Here is a 19390-nt window from a genome sequence, read left to right on the forward strand (position 1 = left end):
TACATAGAAAAAAGGACAGTCTAAATAAAATAATTTGCCAAGGAGATACAAATCCATATACTAGAGAAACAATAGAATCAACCAAACATAAGTCGATGTGAAGGTAGTAAAATTTGATTGAGAATAGGCTTACCTAGAATGTCAAGGAAACCACTATTGGGTCAACAAAAAGAACACATAAATGTGCCTAACTAAAACCACCATCAATAAGTGAAACAATTCCATGGTAATTCAACATGTTCTTGACATAGATTCAGGCCTTGGTTCACTCAATATTTCCAATATCAAGGATGTCCACATGACCAAGCATCTTAGCACATCAATCAATGTATACGAATGTTACATGTGGCCTTGAATTGCTACTTTGATTGTGCAACGTGCCATTGGTCCTATAGTGAAAGACTTCCATTATCGCCACTTCCCAGGAAGATTGTGATTAAGTACTCTTGCTATGAGTGTGATCCATCATGCTTGTATAAGCATTAAACTCCACCACTAGCCACCATAAAACTGAGCTATGTGACATGGCACCTTCCTGGCACATGACTTGATGTTGGAGCCTTAGTTTCATATTTGAGCAAGCCTCTAAGGTGCCTTGTGAATATGCATCTCCCTAGGTAGCTTTCATGTTGCAGTGTCTTCTTTTATATGTAGTCTTGATGTCAGGGTGGGAGGGGAGGATCCACATTATCACATCCTTCTTATCCATGGAAACTACTGCATATGACACTTCTTCATATGACATGTTTTTTAATTAATCAATTTGATTAAAAGAGAAAAATGGGATAAGTACTTTAGAGATAAATTGCAACATTGATTTGTGTATACTATTAAGAATATTTTAAAATATTTTGTGAAGGTTAAGCTTGTGTCATCCACCTAATAATTATTAATAATTAAATTTATTTTTTCAAAGCCCCATTCTAAAATAAACAAACCTATGTACTTAATTAAAAAAACATGTTTTAAATTTCTATTTAAAATTTAAAAAAATAGCCCATTGGGCACTGGTTGGAAACTCTGTGGGTAAAAATCCAACCATGTTAAAGGTTAGTGTGGGAGGGTAATTTTCAACTCTGTGGGTAAAAATCCAACCATGTTAAAGGTTAGTGTGGGCGGGTAATTTTCAATGATCTCATTAGTGAGACAAATTGAAAAACATAAATAAAATAAAATAAATTAAATTAAAAAAAAGGTTAAAAAAAACAATATCATTACACTTAAAATGCATGGTTTTGATAGCCATTAAAAACAAAAAAAAAATCTCTAAAATTCCAAGTTAAGAAGCCTGAAGCGGAAAAATCATTAACTTAAAAAAGTGTGGTTTTTATCGCAATTTAAAATTAAAAAAGCTAAAAAGAAATTAAAATTCAAGTTATAAAACTTTAAACCCCAAAATCCTTGGAGAAATTACAACGAAAGAAGTAAGATGGGACGAGATAGGGTTACAAGTTTTAAGCGAAGTAGCAACGAGAGTTCAATAGTGATGGGACTTATATTGCATTGACTGTGGAAGGAATCCAAAGGAGAATATTTCTAAACCAGATTGTTATTACTTAGGGATTTTAAAATTGTGAATAATCTTATAATGTTCTTGAATATAACAAAGTCTGTTTTGCTTCAAATGTGATGCATCTTGGCTGCAAGAACCAAGAATACAGGTGGATGTAGGCTATGACTCTGGACGAGGGAAAAATGGTGACCTTTTCTTTTGAACAACAACATAATAACTCAGCTAAGTACATGCTGGTATCTAGTACAAAACCTGGAATTTCAGACATTGGCTAAGCTAGCAAATCTTCTAGCTAACAAAGAGGTGTTGTATAATAATATACTTGACTATGAAACCAGAACAGGGACGGCCTTAAATATCGTTAGAGATAAATTTTAGGGTTTCATGTCCCTCTTCTTTATTATTTAAGTTGGGAGTCTGAAGTTTGAAAATCACAAACATATTTCTTAGAATACTTGTCATAGTAAGGTGGAACGAAATCCCTGTGAAGGCCACTGTATATTAATCGAGTTAAATGGGACCTTGAATCGCATAATCATTATTTCGGTAGCTTCATTCAAATTATTGACTGAGATGAAAGGTGCAATTATTTTGTAGAAGGCACTGCATAGATAGAGAGCTGAGGATAGCAGCAGCCTGCATATTGCATGACTTTTGAGTAAATTTTCAGTAAATAATCACTAATAATTACAAATCTATTTATTTGTAAATAATGAGAAATAATATTTATTTGTAAATAATGAGAAATAATAATAAGAAATGATTGCAGATAATTTTACTATTAAATAATAAAAAATTCAAAACTATGTCATGATACAATGGTAATGTCATGATACAATGGTAATATAAGTAGCAAAATGCAAACCACGGAAATATAAAACATGTGATCGAAGTAGTATAAAATCTTAATGTCTTAAACTGCCACAACAAAAAACACATTCATAGAGAGTAGATGGTAATATAAGTAACTAAAATACACATAGAAAGTAACACTCTCTAATCGTGCTCTAATCAAAGTAATATAAAATTTACTCCATGCACTAGTTAAATTGGTGATGTCTATAAACTATCGGTAGTGTGTGTGGTTTGAGCATTATTTAGTTTGAAGTTGACCATGAGTATGAGTATGATTAATTTAGATATGAAGTTTTTGTAAAGTTTATGGTTGAAGGTTAAAATATCCCTTGGAAGTAGTAGCAATCAATCACATGTCACTCTGTAGTGTGTGGTCTAAGGTTCAAGCATTCATCTCGATCCCCCATGTGACGCAAGTATGATAGCCCTAAAATAAATACTTTATGAAGTGTGTGGTTCAAGGTTAAAATCTCTCTCAGAAATGTCAATATTGACCAACCTAGCTAAGTTGTTGATTCATCTAGATACAATGAAAAAAAAGAAAATTATTTTTTATTTATTTCTTCTTAATATACATTTTTTAAATATAAGTTTCTATATAAACTAAATTAAAAGTGACATTGATAAAAATATATAAGGTAATTAACAATGTATCCTTTCCATGGTTTAATATACATGTTAAATAAATTTTTAACACGAAATTCAAGTGATCAAATAATATTATGCAAAATCATAAAAATATATGAAATATATACACACTCCAAAATAACTATTATATATATATATATATATATATATATATATATATATATATATATCAAAATGACATGTATATACGTATATGATTATGCACAAAGGCCGAAATGACATGTCATACTAAATTTAATAAATGAAATGGCATACCATGCCTAAAGTCCAAAACTCAGTCACATGTAAAAATCTTTCAACCGAAAGACCTCATTAACCAGCATTGCCTTCACCACTATCAAAGTAACTTGAAAAGTTGATCTTCCTTTTCCTCTCATTTAAAAAAGATAAGGTGTCCTACATCAAGAATGGGTGTTAAATAGCAAAAAAATGGAAACACTGATTTAAAAATAAAATTTAATTCCATGTTTTCTTTATAATGATTTAATATGAATAATATAAGATATTTTCTTTTTGTCGAGGAGGTGGAGCTATTGATTGAACGTCATGCTTTGATGCCATAACATTATGTTAAAATATAGTAAATACATCAATCATAAATGGAATAATGGTAGGTGCATCACCATTAGAGGAAACAACGATAAATACATCCCAAGTAAAGGTAACAATAGTTATTGCAATTCTAATAGAGGAGACAACAATATATGCAACAATATTAGATGCATTACAGGTAGAGAGAGAAAACACATATACATCATTAATAGGGGTCACAAAAATATATACATTTCTAATAGAGGCAACATGAGGGGCTACAATATTAACAAAAGAAATAGCCCCAAATGGGGTAACAATTGTTGAACTAGAAAAGGAAGTAATAAGTGTAAAGTCATTGAAATGGGAGATGGTACTGATGTGTGTAGTGTGATGATAAGTGATAATAAATTATATTATGAGGTTATGGTGGGCATAAACTAGCATTTGCACCAGATGTTGCAAAGGAAACGCCGTAAGGCATAAAGTGTGGAAGAATAACGACATGTGAATAGAAATTGTTGAAAACAAGGGTGGATGACAACGAGATATAGTTGCAATTATTAGTTGTGTATTCTGAATATGGTTTTTTTGTAAATAATAGTAGTGTCATGTAGAGATTATCCATTATCTATGGAGTAGTTGTTGTTTATGTGAACATGTTTTGATTTTTTTTTTGAGACAAAATATTGTATAAGATATGATATTTTTCTTCAGGGATGTAATTTTTCCATATGCGACCTAGTCATGGCATTGCTTTTTGATATATGGGGGAATTGCGGATTAGTCATAATTTGATCTTCAGTGATGATTTTTTAAGATTCTATAGAGAAATACTATTAGATTTTAATGGAAGAGGTTAAAAAAGCAATATGACATTGTGAACAACATCATGGATGTCATTCCATATTTGAAAATGCATCAAAATTTGTTGGAGTCAAGAATTAAAAGTTTTATGCAATTTTGTTTATGTACGTCCTATCTTTTTTTATCATATGTTATGTTTTTCTTTATTGAATAATTGAAATATAATTGGACCAATAATTGAAATATAATTTGACTTCAATTATAAAATTTCAAACCCAATTAAAATATATTTAGACTTCAATTACACTCAAGAAAACACTATGTTAGGACTCAACCTACACAAATTAGCTACCTCCATTGTGTAAATTTGAATTTTACTCAAATGAGGTAGGATCAAAACTCAAATATGTAATAAAGCATCAGAAATCATAATCAACGAAATGACATGCAAAACCCAAAAAAATATAATCTAATCTATAATCACTCAGGTATGGTGGTAGGTGGCTTAATCGCTACACAACTTAATCTTCTTGAAAACTTAGTATAAAGACCTAGTAATGTGTTGTGTGAACTTTTGTGGAAATTGCCCATCAAACATTTCATGAACATTGAAAACAAACATAGGTAAATAAAAAAATAGGTTACAAAAGCCCTATTTCCAAAGAAATGCATCACCATATGAAATTACTTACTTGAGTTGCTCTTCATTGTAACGTGCATAAAATTGAAGATATTTGTTCCATGGTGCACACTTATAGATGACACATTGAGATTGCAATAGCAACTGACTTAGATGGAGGATACTTGAACATCTCATACTTAGCAAGGGAAAATTGGCTTAAGAAGTATGCCATATGTCTTATCTAATCAACAAAGAGGTTTTAATTTAGCGATTTTCTCAAAACAATTCATAAGAAAAGTGCTATCAATAAGAAATAAGAATAAGAATCTCAAGGTTTGATCAAATTAAATAGCAAACCACAAAATTAAGTGTGTGTATTGTTACCAATGTTTCTACACCACACACTTTTAGAAACATATTTATGAAATTAAATTGAATTGGCAAACCAAAAGTATATTGTAGAACATCTTACATTGTTGCTTCCTACAATTGTTCAACCATGAGGTCTCAAATTGAGATATAAATATATCATTCAACTATTATGGATGGTTCTAACCAGTCGTTAATTATGAAAATAATTATGTCATGGATTGTGCAAGCTAATGATGGTCTCTCTCTCTCTCTCTCTCTGAGTTTGATAGTAAAGGAAATTATAAGGTATTGACAATACACTTTATCATTGTGCATTGTAAAAGGGAAAGCATCAATAAACATGTGTCCTTATAGCTTGGTTGATTTAGAGGAAGAAACTTGCATCATGGCATGCAATAAATTTAGTTTGGAAGAGATTATGAGTTGTAAAATTAACACATTTTTGCACCATGTTTTCCTTACTTATAATTCCTTCCATATATATATGATTATGTATCAACTAAATTTAATGATCATGTGCAAAATTTATGATTAAAGTGTTTTTCATTGTATTTTTTAGTATTTCAATAAAGTGCAATAAATATTGGGGCCAATCAATGTATCCAACATTTAATTTTGAAGTAATTTATCGTGTGTGAAAAAATTGTCATAAGAAAGGGTTCACAAGCTACAAGGTTGAAGAAATTCAAGTTATTGGAATAGAGAAATTGTAGATACATGTATTGTAGATCTAGAAAGTCATAGAGGAGGAGATCCAAAACCACTAATCATGTAGCCATTTGGGGAAGATAATATAATAGATAAATTTTGTATTTATAATTATTGGAAGGCATATTTCTATGTCATCATGTGTGGATATCCATTTTTATAATATTTAAGTACATTCCATGTATATACTATGGATATAGGGAGCACCACACTATTAATAATTTTGTTAAACATATTTGAGAAAATTATTTTAAACCACATTACATATTTAAAGCTTGACAATCAACTAGGATTTAGCATGAACCTTGGAACTATTTATGAGTTGTAGCAAATTGAGAATATCCTTTCATCAAGTGGATCTATATTTAGATAGCTTCTGTAATTACTTGAGTATATTCTCAAGTGTTTCTATATTTATAATTTTCTTGCAATGACTTTGGAATACCATATCTTCAAGTGGATATATATTTAGATATTTTTTTCAAGCAAGATCATTTACAAAAGGGAGTTCCATCTCCATTCAAAAGGGAATGACTCCTAGAACCCATAGTCCCAACTATCATGGTATAGAATACAAATTTCATGAGATATTGTTCCCACTCCAACTATAAAATTTGTGGTGATGTGTGATTTGGTTTCAGTTATGTTTTTATTGTTTAATACAATGCCTTATTTTTTAAGGTAGAGATCACTTTGAGTAGAGTATTATATAGCTTGGTAATATTTCATTTTGTGTCTCTATGTAGTTTTATTTTTGTTTTTTGCAATGAATTTTTCAATTCATAGATTATTTTTACTAAATACTTTCCACGAGAAGAGTTGTGACTTATGGAAAGTGCGAAGTCCCCAAATCATGCAAGATGATTTCTTGGCAAGGGTAGGGTTCCCATTAGCATAATCATTTCTCAAATATATAGTCATTGACAAGAGTGATTGGGATGTAAGGTAAGTTCCTGTCTATGTAGAAGAATATTAGACAAACTAATTCAAGTTAAGTATTTGTAGCCTATACATACAATACACAACATCTCACAAGTACATGACAGACCTTGGTTGAGAAGCGAAATGCACAAGTGTTCTTATCTTAATGGAAAACATATAGAAATACTATCAACCACCACTCCCCCTACCATATCTGATCACCTTTCACCTCTTCTAACCTCCTCTTCCTTTGTCTCTCTCACCTCACACAATAATTCCCATTCCTTTGAGTCTCAACTATCTTTGGATTTTATCCTATCTTCCCTCTTTTCCTCCTATATCCATATACATTTGGTGACTACTCACCTCCTCTGCCAACGACTTTTCCCACTTTTCATTCATGCTCACCACTTTCTCTCACCTACCCATTTTATCTTCCAAATTCACCTCTCTTTAGTCATGTAATCATTTGGAGAAGATAATACAATAGATAAATTTCATAGTTATAAATATTGGAAGGAATATTTCTATGTCATCATGTGTGGATATCCATTTTTATAATATTTAAGGAAATTCCATGTATATACCATGGGAATAGGGAGCACACCACTATTAATAATTTTTTTAAACATATTTTGAGCGACTTATTGTAAACCACATTACTTATTTCAAAATTGACAATGGACTCTGAGTTAGTAGGAACCTTGGAACTATTTATAAGTTTCATTCAATTGAGAACACCTTATCATCAAGTGGATCTATATGATATATATTTTGTAATCACTTGAGAATATTGTCAAGTGTATTTATATTTATAAAAAAATTTAACGCCTTGGGAATATCATATACTCAAGTGGATTTATATCTAGATATTTGTTTCAAGCAAGCTCATTTATAAAAGGGATTTCCATCTCCATTCAAAATGGAATGAATCCTAGACAACATAGTCCCAACTATCATGGTATAGAATACACATTTCATGAGATCTTGTTCCCACTCCAACTATATATTTTGTGGTGATGTGGTGATTTGGTTTGGGAGGTGGTCAATGTAGATTAATTAAATATACATAAATGAAAATGCATATATAGAAATTATATATTTAAATTAATTTAAACATTTATAATTTATATGTTGCAAGCCCCCATGGTTTCCCTACAACCATGAACTGTGACATCCTAAGAGTGTCCATCTTATTAAAATCCATGTTTTTAATCGAAAACAATATTCATCATCACCACCAATTTGTGTTTTTTCTATGCAAAATATAATGCATATGTTTATACTAATGTATATGTTAAATACGCAAATGAAGGAAATGCATTCTTCTTGTGTAGGGCTAGAATATCCATATTATTACAATCCATGTTTTGAATCTAAAACAATATTCATCATCCATAATAATTTGTGTTTTATCTATGGAAAATATAATGCATATGTTTAGACTAATGTAGATGTTAAATACCTAAATAAAGGAAATGCATTCTTCTTGTATATGGCTATTTTTTCAAAATATATGACGTTGTTTCTTGTTTAATTATGAAAATAATTATATCATGGTTGGTGCAAGCTAATAATGGCCTCTCTCTCTCAATTGAATAGTAAATGAAATTATAAGGCATTGAAAATACTCTTGATCAATGTGCATTGGAAAATGGAAGAAATCAATCAACATGTATACTTATAGCTGGGTTGATTTAGAGGAAGAAAATTACATGAAGGAATGCAAGAAATTTAGTTTGGTTGAGATTACTAGTTGCAAAATTACCACATTTTTGCATCATCTTTTCCTTATTTTTAATTACTTCCATATATGCATGATTATGTATCAACCAATTTTAATGCTCATGTGAGAAAGTTATGATTAAAGTGTTTTCATTGTCATTTTTAGTATTTAGATAAATTACAATAGGTATTGAGGTGAATAAGTGTATTGTGTATTTAATTTTTAAGTAATTTATCATGTTTGAACATTTTTTTTATAGGAAAGAATCCATAATCTAGTAGGTTGAAGAAATTCAAGTTAATGGAAGAAAGCAATTGTAGATCTAGAAAGCCATAGAGGAGGAGATCCAACAACACTAGGCATGTAGCCATTTGGGGAAGACAATATAATATATAAATTTCATAGTTCTAATTATTGGAAGGCATATTTCTATGTCATCATGTGTGGATATAAATTTTTATAATATTTAAGGACATTCCATGTATATACCATGGATATAGGGAGCACAACACTATTAATAATTTTGTTAAACATATTTTGGGCAACTTATTGTTAACCACATTACTTATTTAAAATTTGAAAATCCAATGGGAGTTAGAATGAACCTTGGAACTATTTATGAGTTGTAGTCAATTGAGAATAAGCTATTATCAATTGGATCTATATTTAGATATATTTTGTAATCACTTGAGAATATTCTCAAGTGTATCTATATTTATAATTTTTTTCGTAATGACTTGGGAATATAGTATCCTCAAGTGGATATATATTTAGATATTTGTTTCATGAAATATTATTTATAAAAGAGATTTCCATCTCCATTCAAAAGGGAATGAATCCTAGAGCACATAGTCCTAACAATCATGGTATAGAATCCAAATTTCATGAGATCTTGTTCCCACTCCAACTATATAGTTTGTGGTGTTATGTGATTTGGTTTGAGTTATGTTTTAATTGTTCACTTCAATGCCTTATTTTGGAAGGCAGACATCACTCCATTAGAGTATAGCATTATATAGTTAAATCAATAATATTTCATTTCATGTCTGCCTTTCAAATCAAGCAAGATGATTTCTTGGAAATGGCAGTGTTTCCATTAGCATGATCCTTATTCAAATATATAGTCATTGAAAAGAGTGATTGGGATGTAATGTAAGTTCCTTTATATGTAGAAGCATATTAGAAAAAATTATGCGAGTACTTGTAGCCTATATATACAATGCAAAACATCTCACAAGTACATCAAAGACCTTGGTTGAGAAGCTAAATGCACAAGTGTTATTATCCTAATGGAAAACATATAGAAACAATACTTTAACCACCACTCCCCCTACCATATATGATCACCTATCACCTCTTCTAACCTCCTCTTCCTTTGTTTCTCTCATCTCCCACCATAATTAACATACCTCTGAGTCTCAACTATCTTTGAATTTTCTCCCATATTCCCTCTTTTCCTCCCATACCCATGTACATTCCCTCACTACATAATTTATTGCAAAATTGGAGAATAATAAAGAGTGTCCATCTTGTTACTATGGACGTTTTGAATCTAAAACAATATTCGTCATCAAAACCAATTTTTTTCTATGCAAAATATAATGCATATGTTCACACTAATGTAGATGTTAATACGTAATTGAATGAAATGAATTCTTCTTGTGTAGGGCAATTTTTTCAAAATATATGATGTGAATTCTTGTTTAATTATGAAAATAATTATGTCATGGATTGTGGAAGTTAATAATGGTCTCTCTCTCTCTCTTTGAGTTTGATAGTAAAGGAAATTATAAGGTATTGAAAATACTCTTTATCATTGTGCATTGTAAAAGGGAAGGCATCAATAAACATGTGTCCTTATAGCTTGGTTGATTTAGAGGAAGAAACTTGCATCATGGCATGCAATAAATTTAGTTTGGAAGAGATTATGAGTTGTAAAATTACCACATTTTTGCACCATGTTTTCCTTATTTTTAATTCCTTCCATATATATATGATTATGTATCAACTAACTTTAATGATCATGTGCAAAATTTATGATTAAAATGTTTTTCTTTGTATTTTAGTATTTCAATAAAGTGCAATAAATATTGGGGCCAATCAATTTGTCCAGTATTTAATTTTGAAATAATTTATCATGTGTGAAAAAATTGTTATAGGAAAGGGTTCACAAGCTACAAGGTTGAAGAAATTCAAGTTATTGGAATAGAGAAATTGTAGATACATGTATTGTAGATTTAGAAAGTCATAAAGGAGGAGATCCAAAACCACTAATCATGTAGCCATTTGGGGAAGATAATACAACAGATAAATTTTGTATTTATAATTATTGGAAGGCATATATCTATGTCATCATGTGTGGATATCCATTTTTGTAATATTTTTGTAAAATTGTGAATAATCTTATAATGTTCTTGAATATAACAAAGTCTGTTTTGCTTCAAATGTGATGCATCTTGGCTGCAAGAACCAAGAATACAGGCGGATGTAGGCTATGACTCTGGACGAGGGAAAGATGGTGACCTTTTCTTTTGAACAACAACATAATAACTCAGGTAAGTACATGCTGGTATCTAGTACAAAACCTGGAATTTCAGACATTGGCTAAGCTAGCAAATCTTCTAGCTAACAAAGAGGTGTTGTATAATAATATACTTGTAGAAGGCACTGCATAGATAGAGAGCTGAGGATAGCAGCAGCCTGCAAATTTGCATGCATATTGCATGACTTTTGAGTAAATTTTCAGTAAATAATCGCTAATAATTACAAATCCATTTATTTGTAAATAATGAGAAATAACATTTATTTGTAAATAATGAAAAATAATAATAAGAAATGATTGCAGATAATTTTACTATTAAATAATAAAAAATTCAAAACTATGTCATGATACGATGAAAACACACTTCAAAATAATGATAAAAAGTCATTAAAATGCGAAGTCACTTTTTTCCCAAATCACAGTAATATAATCTTGGAATCCTGGTATAAAACCTTAATGTGTTAGAATGCCAGAACGGACAACACATTCATAGAAAGTCACAATGGTAATATAAGTAGCAAAATGAAAACCACGGAAATATAAAACATGAGATCGAAGTAGTATAAAATCTTAATGTCTTAAACTGCCACAACAAAAAACACATTCATAGAGAGTAGATGGTAATATAAGTAACTAAAATACATAGAGAAAGTAACACTCTCTAATCGTGCTCTAATCAAAGTAATATAAAATTTATCTTCATGCACTAGTTAAATTGGTGATGTGTATAAACTATTGGTAGTGTGTGGGGTTTGAGGTTTAAGCATTATTTAGTTTGAAGTTGACCATGAGTATGATTAATTTAGATATGAAGTTTTTGTGAATTTATGGTTGAAGGTTAAAATATCCCTTGGAAGCAGTAGCAATCAATCACATGTCACCCTGTAGTGTGTGGTCTAAGGTTCAAGCATTCATCTCGATCCCCCATGTGACGCAAATATGATAGCCCTAAAATAAATACTTTATGAAGTGTGTGGTTCAAGGTTAAAATCTCTCTTAGAAATGTCAATATTGACCAACCTAGCTAAATTGTTGATTCATCTAGATACAATGAAAAAAAAGAAAATTATTTATTTATTTATTTATTCTTAATACACATTTTTTAAATATAAGTTTCTATATAAACTAAATTAAAAGTGACATTGATAAAAATATATAAGATAATTAACAATGTATCCTTTCCATATTTTTTAACACCAATATTAATAAAAATTCATAAATACTTTATAACAAGTAATCAAATAATATTATGCAAAATCATAAAAATATATGAAATATATACACACTCCAAAATAACTATAATATATATATATATATATTACAAAATGACATGTATATACATATATGAATTATGCACAAAGGCCAAAATGACATGTCATACTAAATTTATTAAATGAAATGGCATACCATGCCTAAAGTCCAAAACTCAGTCGCATGTAAAAATCTGTCAACCGAAAGACCTCATTAACCAGCATTGCCTTCACCACTATCAAAGTAACTTGAAAAGTTGATCTTCCTTTTCCTCTCATTTAAAGAAGACAAGGTGTCCTACATCAAGAATGGGTGTTAAATAGCAAAAAATGGAAACAATGATTTAATGATAAAATTTAATTCCATGTTTTCTTTATAATGATTTAATATGAATAATATAAGATATTTTCTTTTTGTCGAGGAGGTGGAGCTATTGATTGAACGTCATGCTTTGATGCCATAACATTTTATGTTAAAATATAGTAATTACATCAATCATAAATGGAATAATGGTAGGAATAATGGTAGGTGCATCACCATTAGAGGAAACAACGATAGATACATCCCAAGTAAAGGTAACAATAGTTATTGCAATTTTAATAGAGGATACAACAATATATGCAACAATATTAGATGCATTACAGGTAGGGAGAGAAAACACATATACATCATTAATAGGGGTCACAAAAATATATACATTTCTCATAGAGGCAACATGAGGGGCTACAATATTAACAAAAGAAATAGCCCCAAATGGGGTAACAATTGTTGAACTAGAAAAGGAAGTAATAAGTGTAAAGTCATTGAAATGGGAGATGGTACTGATGTGTGTAGTGTGATGATAAGTGATAATAAATTATATTATGAGGCTATGGTGGGCATAAATTATGATAAATAAATGTGAATTGTTATTTATATCATGTCTCAAAAGAGTTAAATGACTAAATTACAAATAGCATGAATAACAAACATGTTAATGGATAAATATAACTTGTGAAATCCTAGGATGTAGGTCATGTTATACAAGTTATAATTTTGATATCCCCAATTAAAAAAAATAATCAACGTGAATGAGGAAAAAATAACATTATTTATTAAAAAATCAATATTTTAAATAAATTAATAACCTAAAAAATAATTAAAATTTTTAATAGAGTTGGTGACCACTACGTGTCAACGACCTATAACAGTACAACTCTTTTTTTTTTCGCAAAAGGAATAGTGCTTGATCGATGTGTCCGTGTTGTTCAGCTATCATGATAAGCTTGACTTCCAATATGTTATGGAAACCCATTCTACATGTGTATAATGTAAATAATCTCAACAAACCCATGTCATGTATGTAATGACCTAGGTAAACTTACATTTTTAGTCACAATATCCATTCTAGGAGGTTTTTTGTCTCACTGATCCATTTTCAGATGGTCAGCAGATTTTTCCTCTCTAGTCTTACCCCAAAACTGGAATAGATTTTGTTGTTAGGATCTTAGGTGAATCTTAGTGTTCTAGATCAAGTCTATGTAAAAATAATTTGGCAATAATCCTAACTATTTGGTTAGATTATTTTATTACAGATTACTTGGTCTGCTCGATAATATTTTTGTTGCATAAGTGGGTAGTGTGTGAGGGTCTTTTACAAATGTGTTTTACTCCTTATGATGTAAAAAATATGAAAATCATGATGTAAAATGCCTTGAGGGTGGAAAATAATTTATCCCCTCATAGGTTAATTAATTAAATTTTCTGGCAAAAATTAATTAAAATCGTAAGCCAGAAATTTAATTAATTCTAGGCCCTAGGTAAATTTAATTCTCCAAAAACAAAATTCATCGGTCCTAAAAAATTAAATTTTAAAAGGTCCCAGGACTAAGGTAAATTAATTAATTTGATAAATTTTAAACCTTTGATCCTTGGGGGTTAAGTCAAAGTCAAAAATTTGGGGAAATTCACTCAAAAATTATACTTTTGAGTTAATTAAAATGCATTTAAATCAAATTTTCAAATTTCCTCAATATTTAAATATTCGAAGGATGAGATTAAAATAAATTTTAATCTTCATCAACGTTCGAGATTTTTTTGACAATGATCACTCGAACTAGCCATTGGAGGATTTATATTTAAATAGGAGGTCATTTGTCAGTCGATCTATCCGATCTTTGAGTTGTGTGCTAAGAAAAAAGTTCTTGCTCAATATTTTTTCTAGATAATAAAGAAAGACTTTGGGGTTAAATTCTACTGGTGTTACTCTTCATGGGAATGCTGAAAGATGTTTTTTTCTATTTCATGCGTAATTTTTTCTAAAGCCATTGATAATAGCTTCTGAAGAGTGATTTGAGTACATGTATCTTACTTAGTTGCTGGAGTTTGAATAATAATTTAAATTATGAACGTAATAGGAGGTATCTCTAATTGTCAAAATTTTATTATTATTTTTTCGCTATATTTTTAATGGTTGGATTGAGTTTTGTAGTGAAATCTTGAGTTAGATCATTAGGAATTGGGGGAAGTTTTTAGTTGGACCAACCAATTCCCAATCTATATTTTTTGAAGAGACCAGCTAAATAAGCCCTGGGCTTATCATAATATTTTTGTTTTTGTGATGCAAAAGGGTTTTAAGCTAGTATTTCCATTCATTTTTTCTTCTAGTTTTTGTGTAGCATAATGACAGATCTGGCTACTTAGAGCCTTCAGTTTGTAAATATTGCATTTTTTTTATTTTTTTTTATTTTATTTTTTTATGTGGGTTTTTCTGGGGTTTTAATTTCATCATTGTATATATCATTTGGGTATTTTCTTGTTGCTGTACAACTGCAGATATGAAGGAGAATTTATATTTGAATCTAGATCTAGGCCCTAGAGGGTAAGATCTAGCCTAAAAATCATTTCGCAGAGGCCTTATCCTAATTTTTTTATTTATTTATTTTTATTTTTTATTTTTTTTCCAGTTTCAAGGTTTCTTGGGCTACCATACTCCTTTATGTCTACTACATTTTTCCCTTTGGAAGAATTCATAATCATTTGCATTTCCTCCTTCTGCTATTGCTTAAATTTTTGATTTTTTCTTTCCTGTGTTTTGGGGTTTATTCCTTTCATTAGAGGATTTTTGAGGTCTAAAATGGGTCTCCTAAGAAAAATGTACAACTAAAAATAAACTTTATAAGAACCAATAGGATTCAAGATGATGATGTCAACCGTGGGGGATGATTCATTGTTTTTGGAGTAAAAAAGTAAAAAGATTAAAAAATAATAAAATAATAAAACTTCTTTTTCAACTCGTATTTTTAACTTATCTCCTTAAGGTTTTACCCAAATTTCAAGTAGGAGTACTCATTAGATGAAAAATTTAATTCCTCATCTAAGGAGAACCCATGTTACATACTTTTGATGGACCCTACTACATGAAAAATGAGAAACACATGAAAAAACGTGATTGCAATCGCGTTTTCCATGTATTTCTCAACTTTCGTGTAGAAGGGTCCATAGAAAGCATGCAAAATGGGTACTCCTTGGATGATGAATCAAATTATGCATCCAAGAATGTTTCCACTTGAAATTTGAGTAAACCCATAGGGAGATAAGTTGAAAATATGAGTTGAAAAATAGTTTTTTCTTTTTCCCCTCTAAAATTTGATGATGTAATCTAATGTTATTTTATTATTTCCACTATTATTTTATAATTTCCTTAGGAAGCCCATTTTTTACCTCAAAACTCCCCTAATGCTCCCTATGAATGTTTCTTTTTCGCTGTTTACAAAAAAAGTCCTACTTGCAACCTTTCTTTCTCGCAGACTTGCATGGTGCCGCCTTTCCCCTCACATCCCTTTCACTTCTCCTGCAAAGCCTCGTTGGTCTCTTATGAAAACCCATTTCCATACCCACATATTATCTCCTTAGCTTCTGCAGGCTCATCTCCCCGCAACCCCAACGTCGTCTCCTTTGTTGTCCCTAAGCTTTCTGACTCCATTCATTGACCTAGCCTATGTTTTTCCTTTACTGCGGATCCCTCTCCCTCCTTGTTGCCCGATCTACTACGCTGCCATCCCTTTGTTTCTCTCTGTTGCATCTTCCCTTGAGCTCCCTTATCCCTCTCTCGCTGCTTGGCTTCCTATCCTCATCTCCCTGAAGTCTCCTCTCCTTTGTTGCCGATGTTATTCCTCTTCGAACCTGCAAGCATACAACCCGTTCTCCTTTTCTTTTCTTTTTTCCTTTATCATTATTTTATTTGTTAGGGTTAGTTCTTTACTTAGTTCAATTTATTTTTTTAAATGAGTTTCCCTTTTTTTATTGGTTTTTATTTTTATTTAAAAGAAATCTAAAAAAGAAAAAAAAGTAATTTTTGACTTTGGGATTTTTTTGTATTTTCAAATTTCAGTTTATTTTTCTTTTTCTCTTTGGTTTTGATTTTTGATATTTTTATTTTTCTTAGAGATAAAAAAAAAACAAAACTGATTTTTTTCTATGTGATTGTGATTTAAATCAAAAGAAGACTTTGGGCTTTTTCATTAATTTTTAAAAAAAATTTATGTGGCATTTGGCCCATTAAAAATTTAAAGTAATTAAACACTTTTGATTTTGTATTTTGATCATGTTAAAAAAAATCTTAATTAATCATTGTCCACATTAAATTTGCTTCATAAAGCTTAAGCACGTCGAAATTTTTTCCTAAGGAATAATTAAATTCTAATCTAAAGTTCCTTCTTGGTCTTGTTTTCGTGTTAAAGGTAAAATCTAAAAGATTTTTTTTTTTTTTGGTATTAAACATTCTCCATAGTCAAACACACTTAAACTTTTTTAAAATCGTATCTAAAGATTGACTATAGGAAAGATTTGGGTCACTAAGGAAAATTCATTTTAATTCTAGGATTGTGAATTGTTTAGCATTTGAATTTCATGGTTCTTCAAGATATTTAGATCTCTAGAAATTTAATTGCTAGAATATTTTGCATATATTGAGATTGATCATCATATTAGTTTCTTGAACTATTTGATATTCATTACATGTTAAATATTTTGTGAATATTTCAAGTAATTATCAAAGTACTCTATCATAGAATTGTGATAAATTACATATTTTTCATTCCTAAGCTGAGTATTTTTGTTGGCATTGATATTAGATTGCAAAAAAGTTTTTTTGGTTCTCTTTGAGATATGACTGTATCAAAAAAAATATTTGAAGTAAGCTTGTGGTTTAATTGTGATATTTTAAGGGGTTTATTTTTAAGTCTTCATCCAGTAAAGTGAACATTTCATTTTGGTGATTAAGAGATTTTGCAATATAAGAGTTTCTAATCCTCGAGTTTAGCTTCATCTCATCATCTCGCGCGTTTGCATTTTAAGTTAGTTTTGTATAACCAAAATTTACTTCTAAGCATAAGCTTGGTCAATAGAGAGATATGTATCCATTAATCTTTCCTTGATAAATATGATTTTAATAGTACGTAAAATGGTGACCTTGCAATTGTCAGAGCCACAACTCTCTACAGTGATGGAGGCATTTGGTATGTTAGATTTTCAGGAGAGGTATAGTTAATCACACCTTAGTGTGCTTCACCTTATCTTCTCTCTACAAATTACTACGAAATCAGGCTCAACACATAAAGGATCGAAGCATTAAAACTTAGATAGGAATTTAACTAGAATTAACCAAGATTCTTGCATCTCACATTAGTTTTAGGATCTACATTTCATATAAGATAGTCATTCATCTAAGCAGCAGTTGCTAATCGATTACTTAGTATTAATTTCGCTAGCAATATCGTTGACTTCATAAGGCACTGGTATCAATCATTTAAATTTAATCAAATCCTACAAGTCTTGCTAAATCTTAATAAAGTACTTGGTCACTTCACTGTGTCTCCCGAACTAGTTGGTTCCCAATTAGTTATCCTTCATTCCATTTCCATAGGGTCTAACCCCCTTAGCCTGTTGTAGGGAGATAAATTAAATGGAGAGATTGGGGATCAGGGTGACAACCCTCGATCTGAGCCGTTGTTGTGGTGCCTAGACATTCTGTGCGACAAGATTTTTTGGCTTCGCTGTCGGGACCAATTTATTGGACTTTGGCTTTAACACATTCAAAAATCATCTCATTTGATTCTTCTCATCATTTTGTCTCTCATTGAGATAAGTTCCTTGTCCTTGGTTCCTTTTATTGACTTTCTTCCTTGCATTGAGGTTATTTGAAGTTAGTTTTTTTTTTTTTGAGTGGCAACTCCACTTCCTTTATCTTCTACAAGAGTGTGTACTATAAGACATCCAAGTAGCTTGGTTAATCCTTCTCCTGATCCTGAAAGGCCTCTCAGAGTACGATTACACAAGATCTCTTCTCGTACCCTTCTTATTTATCTCGGACAAGAAGCTCTCTCTGATATCCATTTGTTTTTCCTAACCTGGTTGAGCACGACATCATGGACATGTTTTCCCTTTGTAACTTTGCTAACATTCAAGGTTATCCCAATGATATTCCAGATAATGGGATAGATAAATTGCCTTGTTTTCAGGGCAATAATGCAATTAGTGTTAATGCTCATCTAAAAGCTTTTTGTTCTTGGCTAGGTAAGTATGCGAGGGCTTCTGATTATAATCATGAAGATGTAAAAATGAGCCTTTTTGTTCTTACCTTGGAGGGAGATGCTTTGGATTGGTTTACAGAAAAGCCTTATAATTCATTTGATTCTTTGCAATCAATTATTATTGCCTTTAAGGAAAAGTATGGAGATAAGAGATAAGAGAGGCATCTCGTAAAAGCTATCAGTGTCATTAAAAAGAAATAAAATGAGACCGTAGAAGAATTTAATAAGAGGTTTAATGATATTATTAAGGAATTAACTCAAGATTATAATCCTCCTAGTAAATCTCTTTGAGACTTCTATATTGATGTTTTTAATGCTGATA

Source organism: Pinus tabuliformis, chromosome J (assembly GCF_031772625.1).
Source record: "Pinus tabuliformis cultivar Carrire ecotype Pingquan chromosome J, CPIR1, whole genome shotgun sequence".
Lineage (NCBI taxonomy): Eukaryota > Viridiplantae > Streptophyta > Pinopsida > Pinales > Pinaceae > Pinus > Pinus tabuliformis.